This window comes from Rhamphochromis longiceps, linkage group LG3 (genome assembly GCF_057381845.1).
Source record: "Rhamphochromis longiceps isolate RC_006_pf linkage group LG3, R_longiceps_female_GT1.1, whole genome shotgun sequence".
In the NCBI taxonomy this organism is placed as follows: domain Eukaryota; kingdom Metazoa; phylum Chordata; class Actinopteri; order Cichliformes; family Cichlidae; genus Rhamphochromis; species Rhamphochromis longiceps.
In genome coordinates this window covers 1,378,045-1,388,387 of record NC_140559.1, presented here as the reverse complement: position 1 = coordinate 1,388,387, position 10,343 = coordinate 1,378,045, and positions in this window count along the sequence as shown.

Here is a 10,343-nt window from a genome sequence, read left to right as displayed (position 1 = left end):
CTTTACAGTGACCCGCTATGGTTAATAATAACATGTTCAGTCATGAGTGAAATCAAACCTTTTCTTCACTTTAGCATTTAACATTCCCAACAATATAATCTGATACATTAATTGAAACACAGCTACTAAAACACAATTTTCTTAATGCAAACATCAGTAACTCAAAATTAGCAACCAAAGGGTTCAGTCTGCAGTTCACATACATCCACACACATTCATACCAGATATTGCTGATAATGGAGTCTCACGCGCAACCTATTCGAGGCTCCATCACCAGCAAGATGATGTCATCAATTTAAAGGAAAACAGTTCCTTGTTTTTTGGACTGGATTGACTCGCTGCAATCCTTTTAGGCTCAGGACTTCTCATGTGATCACTTTCCCCTATAAGTGAATTTCTCCCAAGCCCATTATAATCATGGAGAAAAACACTTTTCCAGTAAGAATATTTTATAGCGCTTTAAAGTTCAATCTTTCAGGTCTGGATTAAAGAGCTGATTTGTTAAATCAGGAACTCACAAAATACCAAAATATCACCATCGGTGGATCACACCTCTCAGATGTTCTTATCTCAGTGCACTGTAACGAAAGCAAAAACAAACGTAACCAATAAAACACTCATATAATAACAAATACTGGGGCCCATTGCAAACATGTCCAAGTATAAAACTATCCTTCTTTCTCTTAGAGAAGGAAAACAATCCAAACCTCACTGATAGAATCAACCTAGTGTCAAACAAAACCCAAAAATCAACCAAAGCTTCACCAGAAAGTTTGTCCCTCCCGGGACAATATTGTGTAGGAATACAGGCACCGTAATCCTTTTTGCACTGAAAAAAACCCCATGTTGGATTTACTTGATTCAATAGTGGACACTGGTTGCACACAAAGGTTTTGCTTTGGCAGAAACGTAACTGAGTTAAATCAACACAACCTTTTCATATTCGGTAAACCTGCATTTTGTGTTCATAAAACACAATTGAAACATGTTCAGATAAAGTAATTTGAGCTCCTGGAATATTTTAATCCTTCACCATTCTGTCATTTTATTTCAACACTATTCAATAACTTTTATCCAAATACTACTTGGTCACTTAAATACTACATGTTGTCTTCATATTGCATACGGTTCAACAAAGTCTAGATCCTGGTTACCATAAAAATTGAAGGGGTCTACAACAACTACTGTCCTCCTATCTTTATCCTGGTTGCAGCAGGGCTGGGAAGTAACCCTGAAGTGATAGGCTATGTAGAATGTTTAGCTGATTTAGAGTTTAGAAATGTGTTATCATAGAATGTAGAACTATTGTAGAGATACTGATACTGCCCTTAATATAATAAAGGGCTCATTGTGTTGTGAACTTAGGAGTAGATTGTAGGAGACCTCTCCCCCACTGAGTGGAAATTCCCCAGAGGATGTTTGGGTGGGGGTCTCAACATTTGTAACTGGATAACTGTGGTCTGGAAGGGAGATGGGTTTTATGACCTCTAGGGAGTCACCTACACCCACAGTGTTTCACGCACACACATCCACACGCACATTCACTTATGTGCACTCACATAGGCACATAGGTATGCGCACACAGTCACACACGAGCACTCATATAGGCACGCGGGAACGCGCACATGTAGGCATTCACAGGTTCGTACACACACAAGTGAAAGTATGTAAACATAGCACTTAGTTTTATGGCACCTTGTAGAGGGTTTAGAAGGGGGGTCACTGATACAAAACTGCATGTAAAAGACAAAGGAGTTAAGATCTGCAGAGGAGTTCCGGGGTCCTGTACATCTCCCTTCTAGAAGGTGTAATCAATAGGTATAATTAATAAGTGTGATCAATGAGTGTGGATTAATAAAAGTGTTGTGAATTGACTACTGAGTCCCCGGTGTTCTTTCTGGAGGCCTGAGGAATCTAACCGGGCGAAACTGTGAAAAGGTAACAGTTACCAGGCAGGGTACACCCCGGACAGCTCACCAGTCTATCAGATAGAAACAAACAGCCGTTTACCCTTACATTCATGGATAATTTAGAATCATCAATTAACCTAGCTCTAATAACTGCATGACTTTTCACTGTGGGAGGAAACCAGAATACCCAGAGAGAAACCACTGCAAACTAGCCAGACTGTGGAATTGCACCCAGGACCTTCTTACTGTGGAGCAACAGCACTAACCAGCATACCAACAATGTAGGAAATACAGGAAAGCTATGATTTCCTGTATTTGAGGCAGAATTCTTTTGTTCTTGCCCTTGACAGGTTAATCCAAAATAAATAGCAATAGCATGCATGTGGTGTGTGTGTCGTTGTCTGCCTCTTATAACTCCAGTGATTTTCCTGCAGTTTGAAATCTTATGCGGTGTTGTAAATTCCGTGAGTTCAGCAACTAACCACTCTTATTAGATTGTATCGTGTCATCTCAATGAGAACAAATCGAGTTGTTGAATTTCGTACAGATCTTTAAAGCCTGAGGCAATTGTGTTAAATACACGCGAGATGCTTACGTAAATCCAAGGGCTGGCCCCCTTCTTTTTTTTTTTCAGTGTGTTCCTCCTTCAATTAAATCTCACTCACAACAATGTGGCGCTCCGAAATAAGGCTCACATCGTTAATTCATCATTTTCACTCTGTACCACTGCTCCTTATCAGGCTGTGTGAAGCACAGTAAACAATCCAGTCGAGGCCTTAAGCCATAAACAGACATCACGCACAGACATTGTATTCATAACCAAACTGCCTTAGACTCTGTCCCCTAAATCTACACAAATGCCCTCTGTGTGGCATGAAATGCATTTAACCGATAAACAATCAATGGCTTCTTGTTGTTGTAACAGATTCTGTATTTGGATGTTTGTGTGCAGCATTTGTTAGTAAAGCATTCTTCATTGCATCAGCGTGTGCATATGTGTGTGTGGATCACTTCTCAGTGAATTGAATCAGCATTTCGATTTGTGGGCGTGTGTGTGTCATTTCTCACTCAATCAACGAGTGAATTCTGAGTCAGTGTATGTAGATGTGTGTGATAATGTGTGTTTGTGTTCATCACTTTCCTGTTCTGGTGTTCTGGGTAAACCACGGCCTGAAGCGTGCCCTGGGGTCCTGCCCTCCTCCTTTTCAGTCCGTCCATTGATGCTGCTGCTCAAAGTTCTGTCCATACTGGTTCTGGCCCCAATTGAGGCAGTCCTTTTCTCCAGTGTCCTGCATCTTCTCCTTGTTCCGCTCCTCCTTAACTTGACCCTTTTGCTTCTGTAGCTCCTTCAGGGTTTGCTCCTGCTGTTGGAGCTTTTTCGTCAGGTTTGGCGACCTCCTGCTCCAGCAAGCTCCGGCCTGATTTCAAGTCCTGTGTCTGGGACTCCAAGCCTGACTGATGGGTTCGATTATCAGCCAGCTCCTCCTGAGCCATGCTCAGTTCCTTGCTTTGCTCCACGGCCTTCTGCAGCTCTGCTGTCCGGCTCTTCTCAGAGGTCAGCTCCTGGCCGAGCCCCGACACCTGTGCCTTCAGCTTATTTTCTTCTGGTGCTTTTGTTCATTCTGAGGTGCCTCCTGACCTCAGTTACTCCTCCTGTCTCTGGCACGCCCTTTTTGCTGCCCGATCATCCGTGTTGGTCCGTCACTGTCCTGCACAGTTTTAATGCAGAGTTGTTAAGGTCAGCATTCTTTTGCTCGGCCTCACTTTTCATCCGGGCTTAATGGGCGTCTCGTCACAGCTCTGTCAGCTGAAGCTGTCTGAGAATTTTCCCCCGTGTAGTGAAACGGGCCTTGGATTTAACGCTCTCCGTCTCCGCTGCATGAGATCGTTTTCCTGCAGCGCTGTTGACATTTTCAGGTTGTTGTTGTGGATCCAGCTGCTGTAGCATTTGGTCAGGGTCACATCAAAGATGTTAGAGGGGAGAGCAGGAGTCCAGGTCAGCCTCAGCCTGTAATCAACCATAAAGAGAAAAAACAAAACAAAAACAGACGAACAGCAAAATGATGTTGTGTTGGCTGTTATTCAGAGAGGGGGAAACAACGGGGCCAGGCCCTGTGTCAGCCTTCTCTCCCCCTTTTTTTGTTTTTTCTCACCATATAATCAACTCATAACCCACCAAGTTGACAGGACAACACAGGTACATGTTAAAATTCTTAAGATCATGTTTAAAAGCCCAAAAAAGGAATTTTCTTTCATTCAGTAATCACTTGTATTAATCAGCAGAAAACATGTCACAATTTGAATCTTTTAACCACTAAATTTGTTGTGTCATCACTGGTTGGTCAGACCAGTGTCCCTGTTTTTTGAAGTTAAGTTGTTGTCCTGCAACCCAGAGAGTTTATTTGTTAGTAGTGGATAAACTTTAACATTCAACAACAGGTGTATGTTAAGTTTCGCTGCTTTAACCATGCTGGAAAATCTTCACGTGTTCATGAATGTAAGCTGTTTCTTCATTGCGTGTGTGTGCATTTGTAGGTGGTTAATTTAACTTTTTTCTCAAACGAGGCATTTCTCTAACACGTGCCTTCCTCATACATTTCTCTGGTTGTGTGTGTTTTTATTTTGTTTCCCAAAATTTGATTTCCCACCTTAAATAACAGCATTCCTTGTGTTCAGCCAGGAGTCAGAGCCTGCTTGTGAGATTCAGGGACACATGGTGTCAATAACAATTCAGCCAAAAACTTGCCTGAAAATTTCCAGTGATGGTAACCGATAACTGGAGGAGAAGATGTCCTTTAAGCTTCTTTTCAGGGTGGGGACAAAGTGAGGTCAAGCTGTAATTTTGAGCCAAAGCTGTCACGGCCTGGGGGTTCAGCTGGTCGCTGATCGGCTGTCTCTCCCTCTTTCTCTCTAGTCCTCTCTCTCTCTCTCTCTCTCTCTCGCCAGGGCTGAACTCATTATGGGTTCACGCCCTTGGCCCACGCCCTCAGAGGAAGAAACACCTGTGCCTCATCAGTGTGGTATTTAAGACGGGAAGCAACGGCTGTTCTTCGCTGGATCGTTGTGAGAATTGCGTCAGTGAAAGTCAAGCGCCCCAGCAAGTATTTTCCCATGCAGTGTGTGTTTAGCATTTAACAAGCGTCTCTTTGTGTACAGATTCCCTGGACTGTTTTCCTGGTGTGCGAGTGGATTCGTGTCTGGATTGTGTGGAGAGAGACGAGCGTGTTCCCCTGGATTTTCCCCGGAGCCCTGCCCCCCTCACCTTTTGTACATAGCACTGCCCCCTATCTGTGTATATACACTCATTGGACATTGTTCTGTAATAAATTCTCTTGTGTGCATCATCCCCGGAGTCCAGCGTGTGAGTCCACCTTGTACGTCGTGACAATAATGATCCAGCCACACCATGGACTCAGCGGACTCAGCCCCCACCCAGCAGCCGGTCATCTCCACGGAAGCTATCCTGGACCGCCACGAACAAATGTTACTGCACATTAATCAGCAGCTGACAGCACTAACTCAAGTCATCGCTCAACGGATACTGCTGGTAAGCTCATGAGCCCTCTGCACCCGGGACCTCCGCTCCTCCACCGCCGGCCCATGCGGAGCCTCCGGAGCGGTCGCTGCCCATACCGGAGCCATTCTCTGGTGAGTTCCGCAAGACCGCGGGTTTTTTAACACAAGTGACATTGCAGTTCAAACAGCTACGGAGGACTTATGAGACCGATGCAGCTAAGATCGCTTTTTTCGTTCAGTTGCTACGTGGTCAAGCATTAAATTGGGTGCAGGCTGTGTTAAGAACGGATCCTGAAATAACCTATGCTGATTTTCTCGCTAAGTTTAAGAATGTCTTTGAGAGAGGCACCGGGGCCGAAACGGCGGCTCACCGACTGCTTAATTTGAAGCAGGGAAGACGGAGCATGGCCGACTACTCGATTGAGTTTTGGACTCTGGCAGAGGAGACCAGGTGGGGGCAGTCGGCACTAATAAGTACTCTGTTGAATAACCTGTGTGACGAGCTAAAAAGGGAGCTAGTTATGAAGGAATTACCTGTTACTCTTTCTGATGTTATGACCCTGTGTGTGAAGGTGGATGAAAACATGCGAGCGCGGCGCGGCACTAGAGACCAACTCCCAGAAGCCTCTAGGACGAGAGGAGATGGCCTCCGGCGGAGGTACGGCAAGTGGAATGGGAGGATGGGACAGGAACTATGAAGACGAGGGTGAGCAACCCATGCAGATAGGGCGCTCCAAACTAACGCCGGAAGAGCGACAACAGCGTTGGAGAGCTGGTGAGTGCTTCTACTGCGGCCGTAAGGGTCATATGGCTGTTTCCTGTCCTTACCAGCCAAAAGACCGCGCCCGCCAGTAGAGGGGAGAGTACGGGTGGGCGAGGTTTCCTGTTCACAATCTCCCCCTCGCTTGATGCTTGCGGCTAAGCTAATGGTTCGTTCGGTTTCTCATCCACTCCACGCACTAATCGATTCAGGCGCAGAGCAGAATTTCATTGACGAGTCCCTTGCTCAAGACTTAAAACTAAACACTGAACCGCTGCCTCACTCACTCCAAGTTACCGCCCTCAGTGGGCAGCGTCTCCCGGATATCACCCATATTACGGAGCCAATATCATTAACCCTCTCTGGTAATCATTCTGAGACGTTGCAGTTGTTTGTGTTTAAGGCTCCTCTTACACCACTGGTCTTGGGGTTCCCCTGGTTACTTCTACACAACCCAGTCCTGGATTGGAGGAAGGAAAGCATTCTGGGGTGGGGAGAGGAATGTCATATGTCTTGTCTAAAAGCTGCAACTCCACCCGCAAACCCTGTGAGTAACCCCCCACCATCTGAGCTGCCCGATCTCTCATCTGTACCCTCAGTCTATCACGATCTTAAGCAGGTTTTTTGTAAAGATAGAGCACCTTCTCTTCCCCCTCACCGGCCGTACGACTGCGGAATTGATCTCCTCCCAGGTGCCCCTCTTCCTACCAGCCGCTTATACAGCCTGAACGGGACAGCATGGAGAAGTACATTAACGAGTCACTCGCCGCAGGTCTGATCCGCCCGTCATCATCCCCTGTTGCGGCGGGGTTCTTTTTTGTTGCTAAGAAGGACAAGAGCCTACGGCTGTGTATTGATTATCGAGGTGTCAATAATATCACCATCAAGAATAAATACCCACTACCACTACTAACATCAGCCTATGACCTGCTCCAAGGGGCTACAGTTTTTACTAAGCTGAATCTGCGTAACGCGTACCATCTGTTTAGGATACGAGAGGGGGACGAATGGAAGACGGCTTTTAACACACACTTAGGCCATTTCGAATACCTCGTCATGTCGTTTGGTCTAACCAATGCCCCAGCCGTGTTCCAGGCCTTTGTCAACGACGTGCTTCGAGACTTCCTTAACCACTTTGTGTTCGTCTACCTTGACGACATCCTCATCTTTTCACGCTCCGTCTCTGAACATGAACGCCACGAAAAGCTTGGCCTGTTTGTCGTCCCAATTCTGTTTATGCTTTTGCCGCTGTACCCGGGTTTCCAGGTTGAGAGAAATCCACCTGTATTAACACAATAAAACATTCACTTAGTATTTCTTTTCTGAAAACATCCATTCGCTTCATCTGCCAAGATTTTACTCTCTCTCTCTCTGAGTGCATACTTCACACAGTCAGGAAGTTGTCTTTTATGGGCATGCAAAGTTCCTGTAACACACACACACAGCTACTCACTCCAGCAGCTGCAAAGCCGTCTTCAAGTCCTCTCTCCACACTCTCAGCCGCAATCCTCCATTAATATGAATGTTCAAAACCAGTAATAATTATCCCTAGAAACACACCCTCAAGAAAATTCGTTGTATTTAGTCATCTATTCATACGCACTGTGACCAATGCAATTCATGTAAAGAAGATCCCCTATAGGTGAAATTTTAATTCGGCACGACTCCAAAATAAGCATGCCTTTTATCTAAATAAAATGAAATTACTACACCACATCTAGTGCTGAAATTCGTGCTTGATCACACCCTATATTATGATAAAACCAAATCTAAATCTAAACTGCTTATATTATTGAACTGAACAAAGAACCACTTAAAAATCTTATAAATCCTGCTTCACACCACAAAAATGAAACAAATCACCCTGTATTTATCACTCAAACTCCTCTACTCAATCTTACCCTGAAATGCCGGTCTAAATTGCCGGTCATGGATTGCCGGTCTAAATCATGCACGATTTGTCTCTTCTATATCAAAACCCAGCCAAACATCAAACATTCACCTAGTCATTCAAAACTTTATTTGTAATATTATAATCAGCAAAATCAGCGTATTAATTACAGACATGTATCATTGTTTGCAAATCATAATTATAAAACTCAAAAACACGCTAAACAGGAAGCAAAAGTCCTCTGTGCGCTTCACAGCAGCCACCTCATTTGCATGTTCACGCACCGTCTAAAAATAGCTCGCAGCGCTGCAGTGTGCTGTCGTCACACACAGCCTCGTTTCACACTCAACTCTATTATTTTATATTACAAAGACGTCTTATATTTACAATCACTCTCAGGCCTGACAGCTTTAGCGCCTACACAATTTTGAAAAATTTAAGTTAACGGGTCCAACCGAAGAAAGTCCAACTTTTTTGTAATCAATTAACCAGTATCTGTCCAACAGTTTCTGGCCTCATCTCTTGTCAATGGAAAATTGTACTTAGTAGTCAGTATAATCTTTTAATGATATAAGTTTGCATATGGTAGAATACTGCATGTAATCATTTGTGTTTAGAAGTATATAGTTGGTGGCATATTGAAAGAATGTCTCATCCTAGGAGGTCTGTAACATTCCAAGGTGTTCTGGCGTTCACGTGGGGGATTAACGTGTCAGTTTTAGTCTAAGTGCCTTTTGTTTAGATGAACTGCTGAACTTCTTCACTGTGTTATCTAGGGTGAACCATCTAGGGCAGGGGTGTCAAACTCAAATACACAGTGGGCCAAAACTCAAAACTGGAACAAAGTCGCGGGCTAACGTTAATATTTATTGAAATATATTTAATCCTCCAGATATAAGAATGAATCTTTTCTTATGGACTCAAACACGTTTTGCTGAAAAACTGAATATGGAACAAGCAAAGCTTAATACTAAACAATATATATATTAGCTGTATAATACCAGTAGGCCAGCTAGTAATTTGGTTTGGCTTCGCGGGCCAAATGTAATTAGGCTGCGGGCCAAATTTGGCCCGCGGGCCAGAGTTTGACACCTATGATCTAGGGTGAGGGGAAGACTACCCTCTTTATGACCAAGGATGTTCCTCTTGTGCTTTTATGTTATATGACCCTTTGATCAGCAGGACACACACACACACACGCACACACACACACGTACACACACACACACACATGCACGCACACACACACACGCACACGCACACACACACACGCACACACACACGCACGCACACACACACACACACACGCACACGCACACGCACACGCACACACACGTACACCTCCACATTCCAATGTAAGGAACAAACGCTCACTGAAGCATATAAATAAAGACCAGGGCAGTCCTCAGGGCGAGTCTCAGTCTGGAGGCTGCCCTTGCTAGCAAGAAGTTCTGTGTGTCTCTTCTCTGAGTCTCTACTGAAGAAGTGTTTTAGAGTATACCTATTAACAAGTCCCTAACTCAATATAAAAGTGTTCAACACCCAAGGTCCAACCTCAAAAAAACCCAAAAAAGCACAGATACCCTTCCAAACGGTAAAGTGATCCAACCACTAGTTATCCTGGAGTGCCCCAAACTCCACAGTGACCAACTGACTATCCCTCAAAGAGGACAAGGCCTAGGCATCCCCGGCCTTGTCAAGTGTTACCTCTGAGCACTGCGCTTCTTAGCGGGTCCACCGCCGTTCTATAATAATTTATAACACTTTGAAACAGCAGTCAACACCCCAAAACAAGAGTATGACTGAGGCAGGTGCAACCCTATGATCAACGGAGCCTCTAACTCACAAAATGACCAATTCCCTATCAAACTACTTCGGCCTCTAACCCAATTTCACTGTTTTCCTTTACCTTGGGCCTCTAACCCAGTACTGTAACTTACAAACTTCAACTTTCAAATCTCATGAGATTTTTTCATCAAAATCAAAACAGGCCATCCACCAGTAATTTCAATGAGTAGACTTTAATTTTTTTCATGTCCAATTTGGCACACTTTGGAAATAGATTCAACAGCTAGGGCGTTACCTTTGTATAAGCCGGCTTATGCCCACTCACGTCAGACCACTGGCTCGTGCCTGTCCGTTCGACAACCTCGGACCGTCCAAACCTCCATCTTCCACCCCAATACCATAGGACGAGCCCCCAAACTGTCATGGATTCAAAATATTGGGGATGGATACAAGAGGAAAAACCAAAGATAACAACACT